The following is a 24766-nucleotide window of genomic DNA, read 5'->3' as shown; positions in this document are numbered from 1 at the left end:
AAGAGATTATGGTTTTCTATTTAAAAAAATAATCTATAAAACCAAATTCTGTTTACACAGATGGTTTGGCTGAGTTGGATACTCAGTACTCTGAACTCTCAAAAAAGATGCAGGTTCACTTCTAACACACAGCCCTGAATGCCTTGCAATTCAAATACTGGCAGGCCTCTGCAGAAATTAATCACAGACCTTTTACATTCTGAAAACTGTAGTCTTCTTATTTTCCTCTTTTTTCATGTACAGTCATTATTTTGCAGGATAGTAAGGGTAATAAGTCAAAACATCTTTATTTTTGAATCTTTACAATAACTAACTTTTAGGGGAATATCATCCTGAATGACAAATAAGCAAGACTTATTTTACTTTGAAAAAACCATATGAATGTTCAAAATGAAGGTAAATATTGATTTCTAGGGAAAAGAAATAGAAAAAACAACTTGTAGAAAGTGGCAAAAATTTTCAAAGTACCCAAAAGAATTTAAAACATAAAATAGATCAAGATTTTGCATCACAATTTATTTCTGAAAGAGAAAGAAAATAGTATCCTGAGGCATTTCACGTGCCTTTTGGAGAGCAGAAGATACATGTTGTGAAATCCTTTTCTCTTGAAAATTTCCTTGAAAAATTGTGTGCTTCCTGTATTTCATAACTCATTTTATATTGATCATGAACCTTCCTGCATAACTGGGAAACACACATTTTTTGTTTTAATCTGTGAATGGCTTCTATTTCCATTTGAGTAAAGCCAGTAAAGAACAATTACCTGGTTACCATTGCAAAGAACATCTTCTTTATTCTTCAGCAGTCTGACTCTGAACTTAAATCTTCTCTGTGAAAATCAGCTTTGAAGATATAAGTGAACATTTGATTTTAGTTATACAATTATTTAAATTGCAGCAGAAAGTGGCTGCAATTTACTGAGCTAAAGTGAAGATATTCTTTGTGAGGTATACTTTTAAAAAGACACAACAGGAATTATACCATAGTCATGGATGTTAGTAGTAAATATTTAAGTAAGGAAAAAGCAAATTCTGCTTTCTGCCTTGTATTAAATGACCTTGCTCTAACAAGGGTACCAAACTAACTCTGAATAAACACTAGTAGAGAAAATTTCCAAAGAATTTAGATCAATACAATTTTTTTCTTTTATATAGTCCTGCCATAACTTTGCAAAAGCTGCAGGCTAGATGACCAGGCTGTGGCAATATGACTGTGACCAGAGACTTAAATTTGTACCCTGCAAACCTCAAAATGATACATGGGCCTGAGGCATCCCCAGACAACATGCTCACTATAAACAACTCAGCTAGAAGTTGAATACATTATCTAGTATATCTATCTTTGACACTTTCTTGGGAATTCAATAAAATATGTAGAAATAATTTAAATCTGCGATTGTATCACAGTGCTTCACAAATATGAGATCTGGAACAAAACATTTAATGGGAGCTATAGGCATAATGTAAGCTGCTACCAAATTATTTCACCAGTCTGAAGCTTTAGGCAAACAGTTACAAATCTTGTGGAGGCTGAAAGGTAACAAAGAATTTGTCACAACACAGACATGACCTTTCTAGTAGGACATGATCTCAATGACATCCAGAGGAATAGATATACTATATCTATTAAACTATAGTTTAAATATTATGACATAAGCATTGCTGTCCTTATCTCTACCTGTTTTTCAGGTGATCTCGGAAGTGTAAGACATGGACAATTATTTGAATCAAAATATATAGCAAAGTCTTGCTAAAACAATCCCTTATTAAAAAAGTGAACTCAAAGTCTGGCAGTTAGACATTAATAACATTTAGGTTATTAAATGAAAGATTTTTCAGTTCAAGCTCATTTCTCTTTTTAATGCAGTCTAATGACTTGATGCTCATTCTTGTTCCTTTTTGTGTAAGTATTGCATCTGCTAATGCTAATAAATATTGCATTCATTTACAACAATAAATGCATCTTAGTGGACTAATTTATCCTCTGTTGGGGTATTTCCAAGTGGATGATTCTTACTAACAGTAATGAAATTGCTACATGGCATGCAGTGTTGGGGGAGGCCTTGACAAAAATGACAACCTGAAGTAGTGTACCCTTTCATCATGTAAGTATGTGGTTAAATTTAAGAATGCAGCTTAAAGAGCTAACTAAATTAATTATGGCATCTGCTAAATTCAAAAGGTGTACGACCCTCTTAAATTCCCTGCTACACAGTCACCACACAAAACTCAGCTTTGCTGAGTTTGCTTAGTTCATCATGTTTTTGTGTAATAAATCGTATGTAATTAATCTGCCTCTAGTTGCTAAAAACAAATCTTAGCAATTTTGAAATGCAGAGAATAGTCATATCATGTATGATTAATATAGATAGATATACTAGATAATAACAAAGATAGAGATACTAAATAATAACGTATAGCAAGAATATATGTAGGCATTAAGGCATCAGAGAATTGTATTTAAGGTAGCAATAGTGTGTTTTGCTATACCTCATTGTGTTGTTAGGGTTGTTTTTAAAGTTTGCAGTCTTCCATCATCCAAATATGGCACATAAAATCCATAAATGTCACCAAAGAACTGCACTCAGACAGGAATGGTGGTCCGTGCAAGGTACGTGTTCTGTGGGTCATTTCCTTTAATAATGTTTTGCTTCTTGATCTCCATCTACAACATACAGAAGTCCTAACTCTGCACATACAAGTGCAGGAATAGCAGTCCATTGCTTTTACTGAATTTCTGAATGCATTCAATTGCTGAAAAATCAAGGGTTTATAAAGGTACTTCTATCTATTGTATGAAATGCCTATGGGAAAAACCTTTGAGAGTCATGACAAAAATAACATATATATAACACTAATGATTAAATAATCATATTGATATTTTTTTCAAAAATAAACAAGGACAGCTTTCAATTTCTCAATACCTTTCATAACTCAGCAGAAAGGTTTTGACCAAGAATCCTTGTTCTCTTTGTACTTCTGTGAGAAATATTATCTGACAGACCCAAGAAACAATCATGCCCTGACATTTGAACAGGGTCTCTGGGCTTCAAGCTATGCCTCTGAAATTCTTAGTTATCTTTAACCTATATATCATTTGTGTGACTTATCACTATACACAGTTTGGAGCTGGTACATATTCTTCTAGATACTATTGTTTAATTGTAGGGTGTATAGGCATTTATAGTCTTCCTACAATATGAACATCTTTTAGATGTTCATATTGTGGGAAAACTATATATGCCTTTACACCCTACAATTAAATATTGTAGGAATATTGTAGGAAAACTATAAATACTCTTTTGGAAAGGGACCATGGAAGTCTTCAAGTCATCCTGTGTGTAAAAGCAGAGCTTTAAATTTACTGGTTTAGTGCATTGTCTATTTTTGCTGATGAATTGAAATTACCATAAATATTACCATAAGTATTACCATAAATAAAATATAATAAAACCAAGACTCCAGAGATGAAAATTACCAAAAAAACCAGAGAATAACTTTTGCATCTGTAGCTGGCTCTGCACAGTTTGTTACTGGGATTTTTTGGTTTTGAAGATCTACCATTTTTCTTGGGACTGCATTCCACATGCATAGTGATGAATTGTCACCAGCTATCGCTTTTACATCTCAAACACCCTTTTTCATTTGAACTATTATTTTTGAATTATGTTTCTCTTTACTGTTCTCATTTTATGTCCATTTTTGCAAGCTAAAAATTTCTCAGATAAGCAGATACGGGAAAAGTTTGGCCATGAAAATAGTAAAAAACTCCCTTATTTTTAAAATTCCTTGGAGCACAGATTCTTTTTGCATTTATGGTTATCAGTGGCAAGTGTGGTGGGATGTTACCCACAGCTGAGTTCCTATGTAATATTGCAGTTCAAATTAAAAATTACCTAATAAAAGTACCAGTCTGTAAGAACAACTTTCAAAGTGGATGTGTTACATAATGTAGGAATTTTCCACTAAAAGGATTTTTAAGTTTCATTGGGGAGGTTTGACATTAGTGAGCAGAGCTCAACCTACGGTATGCATAGCAGAATTATAGCAGAGGCTGTGTATGTCTTGGTGTTATTATCCTAACTGTTCAGCTGCAGTGCACAGAAGCCTACTCAGTGATACTTGACTGATGAAACAAAAAGTGGGCATGGAGAATTACCAAAGTTCTAAATTCTTAATTAAAAATTCGAGAGATTTTTATTTTAAAGCAAACTGTTTACCCAGTTCCATGGTAATTTGCTAGTAAATATAAATTCAATATTTTCATGTGTTATCTTTTATAAAACCTGGACGGTTATAATTAATAAGTGGTTCTCCTACATATAACTTACTTGAATACCTCTGTATTTTTAGAGTTAACGGTTATACTTTGACTCAGCAGTGATTCAGCTGAATGATTCCTTTGGAACAATAATGAACATATATATATAAGGCATATTTAATGTGCTATTTTTTATTATGCACTTATATTAAAAAAACCAACAAACCACAACAATATGCTGGGGATAAATGTGTTGCACTTTATAATTTCTGGATAAAATGAAACTTTATTACCATTTGATCTCTGAGAAAAATTATAGACAATTATTCTTCTGTAATTCTTTTCACTAGTCACATCCAGAAAAGTACATAATAGCATCTAACAATTCGTATTACAATGCTAGATTTACTGCAAAACTTCTACAGTAGTTTCAGTGTAAACATGGTTGTGATGGCTTTTCCTGGTCCTAAAATCAGGAGCCAGACGCAGTTAGGTGATAAAATGCGATTATCTTTATAAAGGTTTTTTATGGTACACAACATGCCGAAATACACACCAAGAACGCGCTGAAGATGCACACCGTAACATAAAGCAGGCACAACTTTATATGTTTAGCAAGTTAGCATAACTGACAAAGATCCCCAGTTAGAGACACAAGTGATGAGGTTATTCCCCTTTGGTTCGACTCTTCTCCAAAACTCTGCCTTTAGATACTAACTAAACTTTGTTTATGAAAAAGTGTCTCTAGAAGCTGTTTTAACCTTGGTTCCCAGAGGAAGCAAGATTAGTATTGGAGGTTTTAGGAATGTGTTTTGCCTTTCTGCCTAACAGAGTAGGTGAAATGCTAGCTATGAATCTATGTGGTTATACAATAATAGGTTACAGAGCTACAAATATATATAAAAATATATATAAAAACAAAATGGCAGAAGTCAGTTTGGCATCATCTGGACAGAATCAAATGGTGAATTATAAGATTAAAACATATGGATAAACCTCCAAGTATCTTCTTAGGAGGTTATTGAATAATAATTAAAATGATACCTGAGCACTTACAAAAAACTACGAAACTCCAGTGGGAATGCACCAGAGGCATCCAGGACCAAGAGGACACAAAGTGAGTTCAAGCACAATTTCCTAATCAAATAAAGAGGTTCCATTTCCTGTCAAATCTGTCATTTCCAGTCATAATGTGCTTGAGGCCAGAATGGATAAGGAACCAGAATCCCCCTCCACAATACTCACCTAAGAGAGAGGCTAACTGGTGACAGAATCAGAGCTCAGATCCTGTTAAACCAGCAAAATTGTTCTGACAAGTTCTGACACTCTGACAAGTTTGTAATGTTCACTTGTGCCACCTAACAACCTGGACTAGTAGATATACATATAACATGGTTTGCTATGTTTGTAGCTGTCAAACACAAAGATAACTCCTTTCTTTTAACAGAAATTAAATTATATGTATCTTTGCCAAATCTGGCTTTCTTTTAGTGTGGTTTTGGTACCCTGCTCAATACAAAGCACAGATATGACATCTCTTTTTTAGCTTAGGTCTGGCTTGCTGCAACTACTACAGTTCTACTCTGTCTTGGCAGTGCAGCCTCCATCAGGAGGCTGGGAATCCCACTGAAACCAGCAGTGGGTTTTAGTATCCCCTACAAAGGAAGGCTTAGCTGAAGTGCGTAAGGAGAGAAACATGGATTTGTTTTGTAACACAAAGGATTTATTAGGGTCCCTCAGGTAAGAAAGAGAGAAAGAAATGGAAAAAAGATTAAAGTCTGGTGTCTTATAGTTTCTACAAGCAGAAAAGTATCCTTTAAGTGAATATAATAGTGATGTGAGATTTAGGGTATTCAAAATGTAAGTAAAACATTAGTGAACAAGTGAAACATTTAAGAAATTTATCTCCCTCAAAGAAACATCCCACATATGAAATCTCTGTCTTTTTAACTTCCCTGAACTGAGCTTTTTACAGCAAAATGAACAGGAGTTCTATGAAAAACAGTAGGCTATGTCCCCATAACACAAGTATAACCTTTTGAGCAGGATTTATTAATGAAATACCTTGAAACAGTTCTCATTTGGGAATTAGAGCAAAACAGTGCAAAATGTCCATCAGACCATGTCTGTGCAATAGAAATCATTCAGCAACACCATCCAGGATGGTGTAGCACAGACTGCAGGCTCTTTCTCACTCCTCTCAATTTCAGACAAGGAGTGCTACCTGCTCATGCTGCAGTGTTTCAGAGGCACGGCAGAGTGGAACACCATGCCTCTCTGCTACCAGCTATGACTTGGCAGGATACAGACATACATTAAAGCACTTCCTCTCATCAAGTGCACAGCTAAGTTGAAATAGCAGTTTTTAGTAACATAAGAAAGTCTTTGAAAAAAGGACTTTTTCAATATCTGGCTCATCCTTTGTTTTTTCTCTCTTCTCAATGACAAATGAAGGACAGCTGGGCTTTTTCTGCACTAAATAATTTAAATCTCCAGGTGATTTTTAAAGAAAGTGTTATTGTGAAGGTTTTCAGATAATCTTTCTTTATAACTGAATTTGTTATCATCCATAGTATTGTTTTTTAAATTTCCTGCGCATAAAGTAATATGATCAATCTCCAAACCTCTTTTTTAATTACAATAAATTAATGGTCCATGTGTTCTAGTATTAGCTTAGAAATTAATTTTGAGTAAAAATGATGCAGTTTTTTCATTTTTTACATATACAATACAGTCTTGGAATTTATATGTGGTATTTGACCAATGGTTGTTTTTCAGTTAATTCAATTCAGTCTTCATCAGCTTCTGCATGAACACTTATAAACCTTGAAGACCTGTAATATCATTAGAAATGTATCACCTGTTGTGCTCTACTCTGATAAATAGGGTACTAAGAAATTACTCCAATTTACCTTATTTACCTTAACTTGTCTAATTTTTTATCTATCTATCCCTACATATACATATATATATGTATATAAATATATATCCCTCTCACCATGGTCTTAGTGGCAAGTATATTTCTGGGCAGAAGGGATGACAGTCAAGCACCTATGTATTCAAGTAATTGCTTGCAATCAGAAGAGGCAGAAAGGGCCAGGATACAGCTGCTCATGAGTGAAAACAATGCTGAGTAAGCTCTAACTAATCAGAGAGACTAGACTTTGCTTTTTTCCTTATCCTACATCTATGAGGATAAATCAGGGGCAAATGCAAGGATTAGTCTTTGACAGCAATTTTCACCAATGCATGAATATCTAGAGTCCAATCAAAGTACAAACACACTTCTGTTTGAGTGAATGGCTAAAAATTATAATTAATGCCCTTTATTTTACCACTGTAAGTGTAAAGCCTGTTTTTACATCTAGAGATATAGAACTGTTCAGCACAGCTGTATCACACTAAAGTCTTCTGGAGGAGGAAATGACCTCATACACTTCTGTTATGTCACATTTAGGCCTCTACTATGATACTGTGGAGAAAAAAAGTACTTTCCTTTCTTATGGAAATTATGAAATTTGAGATTCAGAACCTTAATCTGCCTTATGTATATTTAAAATAATTCTTAACTTCTATTAGTTGCAGTTAATGAATGTGCTTATTTCTAGAGCACCTGCTTAAATATGATTGATCTGCACAGCTCTCAGGTTTTCAGTGTCTGAGTGAGATATGTCTCAAACATTTTTATTCCTTTTTCTCAGGTGGGTAAAATAATTTTATTCAGAGTCTATAGTACCTTTTTAAAACTGCTGTCTTGATATATTGAATTATTGTTTGCATCCTAAGCAGCAAAAGTCTGACAGATGGAAACTTGATTTATAGTCATAACTTCTGAGAACAAAGTAGTTAAGAAAAAATGCCTTTTATTCCCTGTTATTTCAAAATTTAAAGACCAAAAATACCTGATTTTTTAATCTGTTGTGGGAGAGGGAGGTTATGGTTTGTTTCAAAAATGAATGTGTGAATAAAAATTTTTGAAAAATATATTCCTTTGACCTAATAGAGAATAAAACACTTTTTGCTCTTTCCTAGTTGTTTACCCTACTGGGGTAGATAGGATAATCAAAATACTATGTGCTATAAGGATAGGAGAGGCTTAGTGTTTTCTGCATAAAAAAATCTTTAAATAGGATATTTGATAACTGAGTCTTTTCAAGACTCCCATGCTTGTCCTTGAACTTGCTAAAGAACACAACTATCCTTTGTATTGAAATACATGTTGGAGGTCTTTGTGAATGGAAGTTGGAGGTTTTCATGTGAATGCAGAGAATACTGGATGAAGAGTAAACAATCTCCATAGACAGCCATCTAAATATTTAGAGGGATTGTGATTGCATGTTTGGAGCCTGTGGTCCACGTATTGCTGTGCAGTGCCAGCCTGTGCCCCTCAGTCTGCTGAGAGAAGTCACTGTAGGAGACAGAGCTGAGCCAGCAGGCAGTGGAGCTCATGCTTTCCTTCAAGTAACTATGGCTGTGTACTAGAAATTGTCCTTAAATGCCATAGAAACAAGATTTTGGGGCCTTCTTAACAAAAATAGCTGTAGATGTGACATGGTCTTGAAGAGAAATGAAGAAGCTATGCTGTGAACTTCTGTTAAGTATGAAGATAAACTTTAATGGCAGATTGCTAAAAGGCTCTTATCACAAAAAAAAAAAAAACAACCATGCTGAGGTTTTCAGTATGAAAGTGGCAGTTATTTTCCCAGTAGAAATTACATCAGAAAAAAAAAATGCTGAAAGATTCCTTATGGCATTTAGTCTACTGTGGAAAATGTATGTGGAATAGTTTAGTGCCAGTCTTGCAAGACAAGTCTTGTTGCGTGTTCCAGAGAGTCTTTCTGAAGTTGGTATGGCATTGACTTCTAGAATAACAATCTCTCTCTTAGTCTTTTCTTTAAAAATGTTGGGGGCATTAGTCTCAGCTTCACCTGGGGCTTAATTACTCATAGACTATTCATTCTCTTTCCAGCATACAAAGCTAAAGCTTCAAATTCACTTCCTTCCTTCCTTCAGGATGTTGCATTTTAAAAAAAGAAAAAAATTGGTCCTTTCGCTATTTTGTCATGTTACTTGGAATGCAAAATATAATGACTGTTGCCTTTTCTCTAATGACTTCCTCTTGTATTAAGGATTTCTTTGAATTCCTGGTGACATCAAACCAGCAACAGAACACTGGTTACGTAGCAATGGGCTTCCTAAGCCTATTCAATTTTTTTCCCAATTTATGCTATGGCCTGTTAAGCACACAGGTCCTTGAAGAAAAAAAGAGATCAAAAGATAGTAGTAACTTTAGGAAAAAGATTTTAGAAGTAATTCATTTATTACCCTAGTAATACAAATATTTTTAGTAGTAGTGCTTAAGTAGTGCTCTGTGCAACCTAATTTTAAATCCCAAAGATAACAAATTTTAAATCCCACAAGATAACAAATTCCTCTTTTACTGCTGTATGAATTGCAATATGCCCACCATCAGTTATTACTCCTATGGTGCAATGCTTCATTGTATAAAGAAAAATAATAAATATGGGAATCTTGTCATATTTGAAGGGAAACTTCTGCCTATCAATGGTACGCAGAAGCATGCTAATTTTTCCATAGGTCACCTTGTGCTAGAACTCAGCTACGGTCTTCTCAGTTTCTCAAAATTAGTAGTAGTACTACTACTAATGTCCTAAAGAAGAGGCACAATACTGAGTGATGTAGGCTGTGGTTAGGGCCATCCTTGCAGAGACGCTGGAGCCTTGGGGCAGCACAGGACTCTTTGTCCTGAATCTTGCAATCTCTGCAGCTCTTAGACCTTCCTTGAATTTTCCGTATCTGCCTTTCCAGTCATTCCCTACTCAAAGTAGCTGGATGCTTTTGTTTCTCCTCATTTCTGACCTGAGCTCTGCCTGGCTGCAGCCACTGGAGGGGCCCAGTTGTTGGTTGTGTTCACATTGCTCACAACTGGCATGAAGGTACAGAGAAAAGGAAACTACTCTGTGGGCAGCTTGAGCCTTTCTAGTAAACAAGGGGAGCAGAAGAAGGAGGTGCAAGATGTTAGCCATGTATGAGTGTTTCACACATAGGACTGCCTGCAAGCTGAGAAGTAGGTTAAAAACTGAAATGCTGAAAAAGATGCTGACAGCAGCTAAATTTATGAGGAGGAGTCGTCTGCATGAATGAGAGGAGATATGGAGGAGAAGAGAGAAGGGTAGAGGTGACTCAGGCCTAAGCATGTGACTTAACCTGTGGGACAAGACAGATGAGGGTTAGTGTTTCCTCCTTTCTGCCTCCCTCTCTGAGCACTGAGTCCTGAACTCTTCGCTGTAGCAGCTGCCAAGGAAATGACAGTGCAAAACAGAAACCTGGGTGCTTCTAAATTTTGTTACAGTAGTGCACCTTTAAAAAGGGTGGAAGGAAAATGGTAGAGAAATATGATTTTTTTAGCAGTGTGGCTGGCTCTGAAGCCTGCACCCTATCTCACTATCTGCTTTATCAGAGAGATATTTCAGGATCAACAGTTCTTTCTTATTTTTCTGTTAGATCAACTTTGTCCAAAGTTCTTGTTAAACTTGTCCTTTTGCTTTTCCTTCTTATTTGCTCCAGTTTGCCTCTATTTCCCTATAAGGGAATATCCTAGAAATAAATGCTCTGTTTTACATATAGCCATCATAAATCTGCTTAGATGGAATTTGTGACTTCCTTTTCCTCTGTATAGAAATGGAAACTGTGCTGCTCCTTTTATAATAACCCATGGCCTTGTGCTTGCCTGCACTCGCAATTTACTATTGCTGATACAATAAATCTTTTAGCTGCTTAACTGCTCAGGTTCTCCTGTCTTTTCAACATCTTTTCCCTGTACCTTATCAAGAAAATTGTTCTTATTACGAGTAGCAAGGAAAACAATTTCATGCCTGTAGTCTTTTTAATTTATGGAATTTCTTATTCTTCTTCCACTATTTCTTGGGCTCCAGCTTGTTAAGTCTTCCAGAACTATCCAGAAATAGCATTACTATTTTCAAATTAATATTTCTGCCTTCCCAGTTTTTATAGATGGAGTTTGACTAAAGATATCAAAAATTTAAGACAAACATCAGAACAATTTCTTCACTGATCTGTCTCTAGATCTTCCAGCAGTCTTTATGTGAGAATGAAGGCCATATTGTTTTAAAAAAGTAAATAAAATAACTTTATGTCCCATCCTCCTTTGTACTCCTTGTTTCTTTGCGGTGAAGACTTCTTAGTTCAGTAATTTTGCTCAGAATTTATCTTTCTTAGATATTTTGATGGTCTCAGAGTTTAATCTTATTTTTAAGAAGCCAAAGGTGAGGATCCTGAAGTTCTTCATGGATATTCATGAGCATTTGCTATTGCTTATGGATTTAAACAAACCTTAAAGAAATCTTATTCTATGGTAATACCAACAATTTGAATAGTTCTGTTTCATGAGGAATCTGTTTCTCTACAGTGTTGTCCTACATATCAGTCAAGATATGGAGTCTTTATGAGTTCCAGGTAGGAGCAAAACAACACAAGGTTTTTATAACAAAGCTATGAGATGTGATATTGAATAGGGTCAGTATGCGAGCTGCTGTGTCAGTAGACAAGGTAAGAGTTAGAGAGTTTTATAACAGGACCTTGTGATGGTTTTGGGCTGGTGTCATTAGCAAAGGAAATATTGGCTCACTAGGTCATCAAGGTGATGCTTCTAAGCATCTCTCTAAGGGTTTAATTCTACACATGAGAAAACAGGGCTGTAAGAATTGTGGAAAAACTCTGCTAGGCTCTATGTGAGAACTTTAAATAGCAAGACAACTTCTTTCTGAGATCTGTGAAATCCATAACAAAAAGTGGTGGCATGGATAGGGTGGAAAGAATTATATGTGCAGAGGTGTATGGCCTTAAAGTAATCAGTTAAACCAGATGACACAGCCAGGGCATGGAAAAAAATTTTTCATCACATATGCCTTATGAAACAGCAAATTTAAAGTGAAGTAAAATTTAAGTTAGCCTGTTACTCAACTAGATGTTGTCAGGGATAGGAAGTGTATGGGGCAGAAGGGAAGCTGAGCAAAGAGAAAAGTGACTTGGAATCAGCTGTAGCTTGAGGAACTGTCATCTCCAGCTGGCTGCACCCTATGGCTAATACAAGTCTTCTCAGGCAAGTGTCCAATGCAAAGGGATGGCCAAAGCCCTTCAGGAACACACAGGAACAGTTTTCAAGATCTTAAGTCATGGCTGCAGAGCCAGCTTGCCCAAGTGAAGATCTGAATGTGTTGAAGACCTGTAAGCTTACAAGAGTAGGTGTTGAGAAGCATTAGTATACCTTTTAAATAAGCATCATCATCTGTGGGACCATCTAGCTCCTTCTGTGCTTCCTTTGCATCTTTGAAGATGTGAATGGAAAAAGGAATATCTTTTCATTTTGGTTGCTGGCATATTTCTGATATGTTCATTTTATTGCTATGCACAAAGGTGAAGATGGCATTTCTCAGATCTTCCTGCAATCCCTGTATGACTGTTGAGCAAAGAGGATGAACACTACAATTTCAGCACTTATATGGTGGGTCCTAAGTTTTAGTGCTGCTGTTTTCTAACCTGTGCCTTATGGTGAGCTTTAAAGGCAATTCAACTATGTGGATAGAAATAATAATGTGGAACAAGATAAATAAAAGAAAAAGGAAAACTGTCTTTTGTTCTGGAGAGTCCTGCATCACCCACCTAGCCTCCTGTCTTCCTGAATGAAGAGATAGGAAAAATAATTTTCTTTATTTCACGTTCATTGAAATATCAAAATGAAACTGTATCATAGCCATTTCTCCCAAAATAATGCACAATCATTTTAATAACTTACTGAATAAATAAAACCAAAAAAAGTTGGCTCACAGAACTGTTCCATAATTGAGTTGTTTACTGTGATATAAAACAGAATAGAAGTCATAGAGGTGCAATCAATTCTGTACTGAATACTTTGGAAAAGCTGGCTAGTATCACTTTCTGCAGTGCTTAGCTTGGTTTTCAAGTAATACCAGTCCTGAGACAACTTATTATTCTATGAGACAAGATCATTGGTAGTGGTGACTTGGTTGCCATGGAAAGAAGAGTAACCCAGTAAGAGATGAAAATGAAACATTGGAAAGCAGCAAAAAAATGTTTGAGCATTGTGAGAAAATTTCTAGAAGCACTAAATGAACACTTATAGGTGAAGAGACCTACTTAGAGCTGAATTGTGCTGTGGGATTCGAATGGTGCTGATTTTCAGGCTACAGCATTAGAAAAACAGACATTTCAGGTATCCAAATTAGTATTTGCCTTCATGATACCTGAATTTACAGTATGTTGAGTGTCATAACATCCAAAGGCAAATTGTCATCAGAGAGGTTAAAAACTGTCATAAATAATCAGTGTGCTGTAGGAAAAATCCAGAATTTCATTGTTCTCTATGAAAAAAATTAAATGGGAACCATGTAATTATTCTTGTCTCTAAGTGACTGTCAGTTTCCAATTAGAGAGGAAAAAGTTTTCATGCAAAAATATTTTGTTATCTGCCTAACTAGAAAAAATTAACTTTACATAGTCTACAACTACTGCTGTAAGTAGTGTGAAATGCTAATTTACTGAGAACTTCTAATAAAAAGAGATAATCTCCCCTGAGACTTCTGGAAGATAGATTAAAAAGAGCAACAGAAGGACACAATCTCAAATCTTAAAATAGCTGAAATAAAATGAGTACCACTGCTTAACTCTGGGGTAAAAGAGATTGAAAAGTCTAGGATTTTCACACTCCTAGGAGCCAGGAGCAAGTGTTGAGGGTGTTAAGAAGGTTGGCAGGACTATGCCTGCACCAGCCCACATACAGACCCATCACATCCCGACAAAGAGAGTGATGTAGGGGATGTAGGGCTGCTCAGTGTGATCAGGGATGGCCAAGGGATCTGTGGCCACCACAGCTGCACCACAGAGGAGGATGCTCCAGGCACAGCCAGGAAGCCAAGCCAGCAAGTCAAAGATGGCCAGGGTCTGCCTAAGCTGTCATGCAGCTCCCAAGCTAGGAAGGTAGAGGAGGTCAGCAAGTCATTGCATAGCTCACTCTTCTTTCTCTCTTGGAAAACACTGTGTTTTCCCAGCAGTTCCATTCAAGGTTGCGCCATGGTAGGGAGGACCTTGAATGCAGGCATGTAAACACTTGTGGCAGAGGGGGACAGCATTTGAGACATTGACTTTAACAGTGCCAGGCCATTAAGTTATGGTTAGGTTCTCCTCAGTGTAAATAACAATCTTATGTTAACTAATGTTAAAGCAGAAGGCTCTAGAAAAAAGAACGGCTACAGTTACGAAAGCAAAAACCAGTGGAGACATATTTATTGAAGATGTTAGAGTTGGTTATCTCCCAATAATTTTGCATGTGCTACACATGGAACAGAACTTACTCATGAGTGTAAGGTTCATTGCCTTATAAACATCTCTTCCATTTTTGACTGCTGCTTCCACAATCATAAAACAGGATGGGAACACTACAAACTCAAGTCACTCATGGATGAAAATCTGAATTGGGCATGGCATGGGACCACAATTCTGTAGAACTTGTCAAACAATGAGGTAAAGAAAACAGAACAGGCAAAACCCTGTCTTTCATTTATTAGCCAGGATAAAACTAGCCCAAAGCCTGCTTATGCAAAATTGACATTTTGTGAGAATGCAATCAACCCACAATGGTTTATACCACATCAGGACTGTGCACTTCATGGCTGCAACTTCTTCTGGTCCAGCCCTGGGAGTTCAAGAGCTAAAGGCACTGTATTCCTAGCATTGCAATGTAAATACCATTGTTATCCATGGATTCAATGCCACCAGAATCTCATCTAGATCATCTCACTCAAACCTAATGTTCACACATTAATTCTATCCCACCTCGAAAGAGAAAATGTGTTGACTCTTGTGCAAATGGGAAGTGTATTTAGAAAACAGGTGGAATTTTGTTTTCATGAAGTTATAAAATGAACTGCCTCTAGTTCACTAGTGTGAATTTGTTTTTAAAGAATGCATTGCTTTCATTATTTTTTTAAAATGCTCTCTGAATTATGTACGACTGCAAAACTCTTTGGAACCCTTAATCTAAAAGGATGATGCAGGATGATTTCCTGCTGTGATCCATGAACCTAACATAACCTGTTTGTCTCTACAATGATGACTGAATCTTAGTGTGAAAAATACCTTGTATTTGAGTTTCTCTTACACATTTTATGTAAGCTGCAAGCAATGTAGCATGCAATACTAAAGACACCTCTCAGAGTGGAGTGGAAGGCTGAGCTCATAATCTAAGTCTTCAAGCACAGCAGAAGCCCAGACCCAGAAAAGACTTGTTAATTTTCATATGCCTGAAAGTAGTGAGCAGGAAATATCCTGCAATGCTAAGTTCATCTATGTTGGCATTTATATCCCTGTGGTGGTTCTTGCCTCCCTGCCCCTTTCCAGGCTGCAGCGTGATCTGAAAAATTCTTGTTAGGCCTTGAAAACAGCACCTGGGCTCAGCTCTTTCCAAGTTTATCAGAAACATTATCTGTCCCCAAGAATTGCTAACAAGCTCCTGTTTTCCTTATGAGAAGCCTTGGAAAATATTCCTCAGGCCTGAATGGCATAATGTTCCTGTTTTCACACTTTCAAAGGAAGTGCAAACCCAAACTGTGGCTGCAATGTAAACATTGTTCTGACTGAAGCCCACTCTCTTGTGATCCTATAAACAGCAGTCCAAGGTGGAGCCCTTTGAGTTCTCCTGGACCACAGTGAGCCTGTGACCAGCACTGTGGGACTCTCAGAGACAGCAAACCTTCAGGTTCTCTTCACTTGAAGGATGGCTGAAACATGACGTGTCCTGGGTCTATATTCACTCCTCAAGGCCTGATCCTTCTCCTGCTGGGAGATGCAAAATTTCATTGACCTCTGAGGGGAATTTTTCAGAGATTACTATGCCTGCACTGTCTATTTCTGTCTGTGCACATGCCCCTGTGCGTATGCTACAGCAAATCTGAGAGAAATGCTGCTTTCTTAGATGCTTAAGTACCTTGGATATCAAAGTAACTTAGGCCTGTAAGTAAGATTAAGTTATAGTTATAAACTTACATAAATGCTGCTAAGTGTTGTTTTTCTTCTAAATTGTTAAACATAAGTCAAACTAGGTGTTGCTGAGTGTCCTTCTGTTAAGTTGTGAAGTTAGACATTGAAGTAATTGTTATAACTTAGGTTAAATGCTGTTAAGTGTTATTCCTCTGTTAGATTGTTAAGCTATAAATTAAGTTATAAGCTAATTTGTGTGTCTGTTAAGTATTTTTCCTATGTTAAATTGCTAGGCTTAAGGTATAAATTAAATTAAAGTACTGCTAAGTTTGAGTGTTGTTAAGCTTTTGGGCCGTGTTCCTTTTTATCCTTGCCTGCACTGTCTTTTGATGCACACACACACACACACCCTCCTAAAAACACACACCAACCCCCCTACATAGTTCTCAGTTAATTTCTGTTTGATTGGATATTGTTTTTGGCTTTTTGTTATTCACCTTCCCTTGTGCCTTAGCTCTCCTGTAAGTAGTAGAGGGAATCTTGCCAACAATCTCGTTGTGCTCTGTTGCTTAAATATAAAATCTGATGTTTGCTCATGCCCTTACCTAGGATTTTTTAAAACGATCTCAAACATTCTCCTTTGTAACAACTTCTAATCCTAACTCTGGACCTGTGCAGTCTCGTATGGAAAAAGACAACTGTTTGGATATCAAGTCACTTCAGTTTTTAACATCTGAACATCTGGGAGGTCTGTAAGCAATTCGGAACAATTTTTCAGCACAGACTAGAAGCTGAACTGGGAAAAGATCAGCACTAATCTCTGGAAGGGGTGAATCTGTACTGGACAGTGCAGACCAGGAAGCTGTTTATATAGAGGTGTATGATAAGGACCTAAGCCTTGAGCTTGTTTCCTGTTAATTTGGTGAAAATTAGCATGGGAACTGCCTTTACCTGTCTCCTAGGGGATTTTGTTCTTAAAAGGCAATAGTAGTTTCTCATAGAAATAACAATAGTAAACAATAGCAAAGGAGAAGAGTAGTGAGTATGCCAAAAGACAAGCAGAAACTATATATATAGGGATGGAAGAAAGTGGATCTGAGTCGGTTTTTCATTTTGTTTTTCATTTGTTGCTTTTTCTGCTTTGTTTTTGGTCTTTTCTTTAACTTTTTTTTTTTTTTTTTCCTGCTGGGGAAGAAGATTGATTGTGTCAGATTTCATAGCTGAAGGGTATATCTTCAAGGAAAAAGATATATGCCTACTTTATTTGCACACCGAAATCCTTTTCCTACAAGCTTACAGGTTCCTGACTCCTTTTGGCATTTCTTTCCACATGTGTTCTATTCTGACACCAGATATATAGACTCTCAGTGGTTCTGAGAGTTATTTCATGCATTATCCATGGAATCTGTAGAAAGTTAGGGAAAAAATGCCCCAGTATTGCCCCAGTAGTTTGCTCTCTGAAACCACATTCTACATGTGGCATTTGAAGAAAAAACCAAAACCAAGACCAAACAAAAATACACAAACAATAACAACCTAAAAACTACAATTTAAAAAATCCCTGGCTTTTATTTCTCTCCTTTCTGCAAAAGCATAAGTTGAGGGAGGGAAAAGTAATTCTTAAATGCTTGTTTCCTTCAGACTTTTCGTGCTATATTCAACTACACTTTATTTGCATGTTGAATAAACTTTATCAGTAGTTTTAATTCTAGTTGTTATTTATCTTGCCTTTTTATGAAAGTTTTGGGACTAACTAAAGTGAGGAAAGGCAATGCTTTAATGTAGTAGACTGATAGTGTTTGATTTAATTCTGCAGATACTCAATTAACCGCAGATTGCAACAAAGATTCTCAGAACTAGTTTGTGAACACTATGTAACAATCGTGCTCAGCAATATTAAAAATCATACTAATTCTATGGTTGCTGTCTTGGATTTTTTTGATGGATCTGATCTTGAATTTCTGAATTTCTATGAGGTTGAAATATGCAGTCCTGAAAAATCCTCATGACTACTTGGAAACACACTCAAGAAGCTAAATTTTAGCTATAAGGGTTTGAGCCAGAAGCAATGCCAAAGTCACTTGCTCTGTAATCACTGTGATGCTTTAAAAACACCTGCAGAGTAACTCTTGCTTATCAAAGAATAATTAATAACTAGTAGCAAGTTGTGGTCGATACAGCATGTGGAAGAGGTGATGGCAGTGGTGAGGAAAGGTGGTTTTGATTCATTTTTGCAGCAGTGTGGTGGGTACCTTTTAGAGCAATTCACTGAAAAGGCAGGTCAGAGTATGCTATGAGAGTAGATGAGATGATTTTGTTAAAGGAAAATGGATATGATGGTGTGGAAAGCAATATAGAAATGATCAAACTAAGGACAGCTTTTAATCATGCTGGATAAGGTGCAGTAGTGACAGACCACAGAATCTAGTGCTGCTGGATATATATATAGATTTTGAAAATAGAATCTTGCCCAAAACATGTGAAAAATTTAAATATATGACAGAACTGGATTGTAACATGTGTGCTATTAAACAAGTATAATCCTAACAACTGTTTTCTTCTGGAATGCAAGCATGAGTGTGTGTGTACAACTCACTGTTTATACATGAAGAGATGCATTGTTTGAAAATTTAGCATTGCATGGTAAAAGTTTCTATTCCAGATGAAAATTAGAGTAAAATAGAAGGTTTAATTTGAAATATGAGATAGCTCAGAGTAGCTGCATTTATATGCCAGCAAATTGCAGAAATTTGTGTTTTGTAAAATACAGTGCACATTTTTAATAAGCGAAAAATGAAATGTTTGCTATGCAAAAATCTTTTGCTACGTAGTTCACATGCTAAAATGATACATGGCAACTTGCTTAAGAAACTCCCACCAACTGGTAATGTAATATTATGTATTTCTAAAGGTTTTTAAATTTTTTTTTTAAAGAAATAATGCCCACTATCTTAGTACAGCCATTGGGTGAAAGAAGACAAGCAATGGTTTTCTATTCCTCCTATTCAGCAAAAAACCTATTTCTTCATATCACAACAAAGGGTAAAGAAGCCATGTCCCAGATAACATTTGATTTTTCTCTTGTGCTATATGAAAGTGAACAGCAAAGCAGCAAATGCCTGATCCAAGTCAACAGCACTTGGCAAGTGCTCCAGATTAACCTAACCCTCCTTCCTAGACAAACCTTAGAAGCTGAAGAAATGAAAGTCCCCAAATGGGCACTTAATTCACTGGAATGATTGCAAGCATTTCACAGTGAGTGTTTTCAGAGATTTCTGACATGTTCTGAAAACAGAACTGAAATTACAATAATTTGATGCCTAGGGGCTGCAGTGCAGCAGAGCTGAACAAATATGTAAGAAGGAGTACCCCTTCCCTGAAGCAGATATAATTTGTGAATTATACATCCTCCAATATGTCCTGATTTCTGGTTTTTAGCACCCCTGGGATCCCACGCAGACTGCACAGGATGATTGGCATGCGATTTTACAGGGTGAGTGAGAAGATATATATGGTCTTCATGGATTTCCCCACCTGCCATCCCCACTCAAACATGAACAAATTCTGAGGGAATTCATCAGGCTTTTCTGCTTTCTGCCCCTGGCACACTGGCTTAGCCTTGTGAAAGAAAACAGGCAGGGAGGGCAGGAGAGCAGCCCGTTTGGGGGTGGGCATCCCTGAAAGAAAGCAGAAAATCAACTGCGGAAGGGGTAGCTTAGTGCATCCTCCAGTTAAGTTTGTGATACTAATAATCCAGTAAACTGGATATACCTCTGGTTCAAGAGTTGTTTTGTTTTTAAGACAGTCTTTGTCAGGGAGCAGCTGCTGACAAAGGCAGGCAGAGGGAAATGTGTATCTGCACGATGGCTCAAGCAATGACCAAGGAGCAACACCCTGAGATTTAATGTATCTCCTGAGCCAAGGGGTGAGGGGTGCTCCAAGAGTCATCACACAGCTCTTTCTCACAACAAAATTGTTTACACCCAAGACTGCACTGTGGCAGAGCCAACCATAGACACAGGCAACTAAATAAACCCTGAAAAGCAGCATGGAAGATTGCAGTGTCCCCTCCTCACAGGGCCCTGGCATCCTACAGCATTTAAAAAATACTTGTCTCAATTAATTTATGAATTTAAATAGCTCTAGCCTTGTGGAACTATTAACATGATATTTCATGGGTTCTCTTTTATAATCATCTTTCCACCAACTGGAATTCAGATTATGAACCAGGAAAACACTGCAAATAGCAATGTATCAGGCAGGCTATTAAAGTTGATTTCTTTCAAATGTTCAGTTAGAAGTAAGCAGAACAATCACAAGTTATGAAATTACATTCTCAAAAGAAAATTACAACTGTAACTGCAGAAAGTATTGGAAATGGAAAACTCTTAACCTTGTCTTGGTTAACTGCCTTGATCCCAGTATAACATGCCACCAGTGGAGATCTGTGATTCCCTCTCCCCATTCCTGTTGAGTCTGTTCTCCAGTTCCAAGAATTAATGTGGCAGCCGCACAGTCTTCCTCCGAAACCTTCCCTTTCATACCTCCTTCTGGCACTACTTATTCCAGCAAACCAAACAGAAAGGGATGAAACAGAGCAGCTGCAGTGATGGGGGTGGAGGCTTCATGGGGTTATGTGAAAGAGGCAACACTTTCCCCTGGCCCCAATGCTGTGCTGAGTATTAACTCAGTTTGGTACCATGTGAGTTTGAGACACCCACATTGGCAGAAAAGTGCAATATTGTGAGAACTGAGTGTGAAATGCTGTGAATTGTTCAGATGAGACATCTTGTAAATGGAGAAAACACCTCTCAAGTTATACTCAAAGGATCTTGACAGTTCCCAAGGGTGAACTTGAGACCATCTTTTAGTTTCCTCTCTCCTCCCCTCCCTTTTCAACCTCATGTAGTACCAAAATGACCAAGAAAGTAGAAAAGTCAGTGTTTAGAAGCATGCTAAACTGACTGCTCTGAGTTTGTAGGGATGAACTCAGATTTGACCTGAACTGGTCAAGAAAAAATATCCCTCTTTTCCTTTACTAATGCGCTACCTATTATTTGGCTGCTATTTTTTTAGCTTTGGGTTTTGTGGTGAAAGAAGTTGGATTCCTTAGACCTGTCTAAGGGACATCTTCCCATAAATCCACCCAGGAGCAGAAGCAGCTCTCATGTTGGTGAGCCAGCCTGTCCTGTCATGTCTTGTGACAAATGACAGGTGGGAGACTGCCAGCATGGGTACAGACAGCAGGCCAACCTCTTCCCTGAGGAGTTCTGCAGGTCTGGTTGGGTGCCCTCCTTCTGGCTGGAGGGACAAAAAGGCTGGGGAGTTTATGAGAGTTGCAGGGAGAGAGCTAGGCACCCTCAAAGTGTTTCTGTGCCATCCACTCCAATGGCGAGCTGCAGTTTTGGGTTACAAGCTGGAAAAGGGTAGAGGAAGGATTAATGCTAGAGTCATGAGGGCTGTGCAGACCTACAGCAGTTTATTCATATTCCTTTTAAGTGCTATCCTCTTGAACACACCAAATTGGGGCTAGGCCCAAAACTGCCAATTTGCCCTACCCAAATACAGCTAAATACACTTTTACAAATATGGCAAAATTTGTGCAGCCCTTTTATGTTCACATGATATTTTTTTTCTGAGCAAAAATTTGTTGCTTGGGCTATAGATGGCTTTATATTCTCTTTAAAATAAGTTATGCAGCTCTATATGTGCCAGGAGATACAGAGGAGAGAAGCCATGTCAGATGAGCTAGCTAATGTTCAGAGTGAAACAGCTGCTCTTGTCTGGGTCTTCCTGAGATCTGGGTGCATTGTGTCTCTGCAGATGTCTTATTAAGGAGTTCTGACCTCCTTTCCTCATTCCTCCAGTTTAGATTTTAAATACTCTTTTATAAAAGTGAATTACTTGCCAGTACTACAAAGCTAATATGGTTTATGAGTAAAAAATTCCCTATTTTTATTAATCACATATCTGAAAGCTCCTGAAAAGTAATGTGTGCTGTGATTCTGTGTGGATCTTTTGTGGCAGCAACCAGAAAAAAAAATTGCTCAGAATCTGGCAAGACTTTTGCAATGTTTATAGTTGCCTGTTTTCTACTCCTTGGGGAAAAGCAACATTCGGGGAATTTCTTGACTCTGTCCTCTGTAGCCAAGGGAATAGAATACAGGGTGGTTTAACTTGCATTGTAAGCAATCCTAGATTTTTAAAAATAGATCAAGTGTTGTCTCCCTGATAGTTACTGGGTTGGTTGCTTCAGTCCCTTCCTAGTGAGAGGGATGTTATCAGTGCTTGAAAGTAGGGTGGGTTAGCAAGAAATCAAGAGATAAATGAGCTGTCTGACCCAGAAGGTTTTAAAAATTTCTCTGACCCTTGTATCAAGAGAATCTGTTCTTGAGCCTGGAAAAAGCTCTCTGCAAGGAGCTTGCAGTTTAAAAACACTGAAGCTGAACTCCTCAGGCACAGCTGCTCATTATAGGCTATTTTGTTTCACAGTCTTGCCTCCAATACAGTTCAAGTTTCATGGTGATTTCAACAAGCCCTTACAAACAGCTGCTGCATTTTTACAGAACACTCCTGCTTTCTTATGCTGCTGAGCTTTCCCTCAGAGCAACTGACAGAATGGCCAATTTAAAAAAAAACAAAAAAACCCCAACAAAATACCCACAACGTGGTGCTTCATCATTTCATTTTCAGAATATGAATTTGGGACCAGCCTAAGATAATTGAACTTACTATTATGACACTGGGATTGACAGTATTTATAGCAACCTAATTTAAGTTTTCCCTTCCCCAAATGGATATGCTGTCAATGTTAAGTTTAAAGAAGTACTTGGATCTCCCACCAGGCTCAGTTTTCTAGTCTAGAAGACTGTTGTAAGTGGTTTTCAGGAAGCTGCTGGAAGACAACCTTGTGCTCTCAATAATAAGTTTGCTCATGTTCAACTGCTCATGGAATTTCAGTCTTTTGGCAGAAATTAATGTCTCCTCCTGCAGGACTGTGGATTTGTGAAGTTAAAAGTTATTTTTAGGTGCTTCTCATGGCTGTGCTCTGAGTAGCAGGGAAAGTTCTTGCACCTTATGATTATGAACATTCTCTCACTATTCATCTCCACCTCTGCCTCCCCAAACTTCATTAAAAGAGAGTTAGGCTTCCTCTGTGGGTATAGGTGTTTTCAGATTCCATGTTTGTATTATCAAGTCTTTCATTGTACACAACAAAAAACCTGCCTATTGGTAGGAGAAAAGATAAAACAATAGTTGGACAACAGGATTTCCTTGAAGACAGCTCAGAAGATGGTCACAGTACCATCATCTGCATTATTTTAAAAAGCCTCTTCATCTTCCTTATCTTTTCAACTATACTTTACCTTCCAGCTGTGACCATAGTTCAGACAAATAAGTCATGCTGAAATTTGATGACCTCAATCATAAAACAGGAGATTTTCATGGACTCTTCCTAAACCTATAAAAGATATTTTATATAGTCATAAAACAAAATAATTCTAGATTGTTCAGTATTTTGTGGGCAAAAAGAGAGAATTTTATTTAAAAATTTATATCTTTACAGCTCCTCAGTTTTCTGACTGAAAGCAGCCGTCATGCTGTTTTATTCAATTTTCTTGAGTGTGTCCACTTTCAAAAAGGACAGTGAAATGGCTGCTATCAATAGTTTAATGATAGCCAGCAAAATCCTGATACTCCAGAAAATTTCCACTAACTGTCCTTCCAGATGGTACTTAATTCTACTTCTGTGGCTTTTCAGGAAAAGGATGCTGAGAGCTGTAGCCAAAACATAGCTTGAATGTTTTGTCTAATCTTCATGACAGGTCCAGAGGTAAAGGATCAAGCTGTACTGAGGTCTCACTCCTGAGGTCTGTTATTTAGTTGATTTCTTTGCTGTTAATGTGAAGGCTGCAGCTTACACCAGTACAAAGACAGTTCACCCATGTGAAAGCCATCTTATTTAGATAACCTAAGCACCAGAATCTGTGTTGCTCAACTGGAGTATCCAACATCTGTGGAGAACTCCTGCAGCTTCATGTGAAGATGCTGATCATGCCAGAAACACTGCTATCATGCAAGACAACAAAATCCAGTTACATACTTCATTTGTCCCTCCCACACGCCCAGCTGTTGTTGGGCACATGCCTGTAATGCACACAGTATTGCTGCAGACTGCTGAACATTGTCTTTCTGACAGCAATAAGTCTAAACCAAAGCCCTTACTTGCATCAGCCTCTGATCAGATCTCTCAGCAGCAAGATAGAATTGCATAGGGCTGAGACTGTATTTCTGCTTTGTGGTAAGAAAGAATGGACTCATTATGTGTTTCCTGCTCTAGCTGCCTGCTGTGAAGCTGTGGAAGGCTTAACACTTCACAAGGATCCTCCACTATTTAGTGGTACTGGGGGAAAAAGAGAAAAAAAAAAAAAAAAAGAAATTCTAGTTCGTGCCAGAAGACAGTTCCCAA

General features: G+C 37.4%; 1 long non-coding RNA gene across 1 annotated transcript in view; it reads right to left on the bottom strand.

Annotated features, from left to right (window-relative positions):
* Positions 1-24255, bottom strand: part of LOC143691977 (uncharacterized) — a 32717-nt gene extending 8462 nt beyond the window's left edge. Inside the window, exon 1 of the long non-coding RNA XR_013179804.1 lies at positions 764-24255. This is a non-coding gene — a long non-coding RNA (uncharacterized LOC143691977). The remainder of the gene's footprint in view (positions 1-763) is intronic.
* Between the last annotated feature and the right edge of the window lie 511 nt (positions 24256-24766).

This window comes from Agelaius phoeniceus, chromosome Z (genome assembly GCF_051311805.1).
Source record: "Agelaius phoeniceus isolate bAgePho1 chromosome Z, bAgePho1.hap1, whole genome shotgun sequence".
In the NCBI taxonomy this organism is placed as follows: domain Eukaryota; kingdom Metazoa; phylum Chordata; class Aves; order Passeriformes; family Icteridae; genus Agelaius; species Agelaius phoeniceus.
This window is presented reverse-complemented; position numbering and strand designations above follow the sequence as displayed.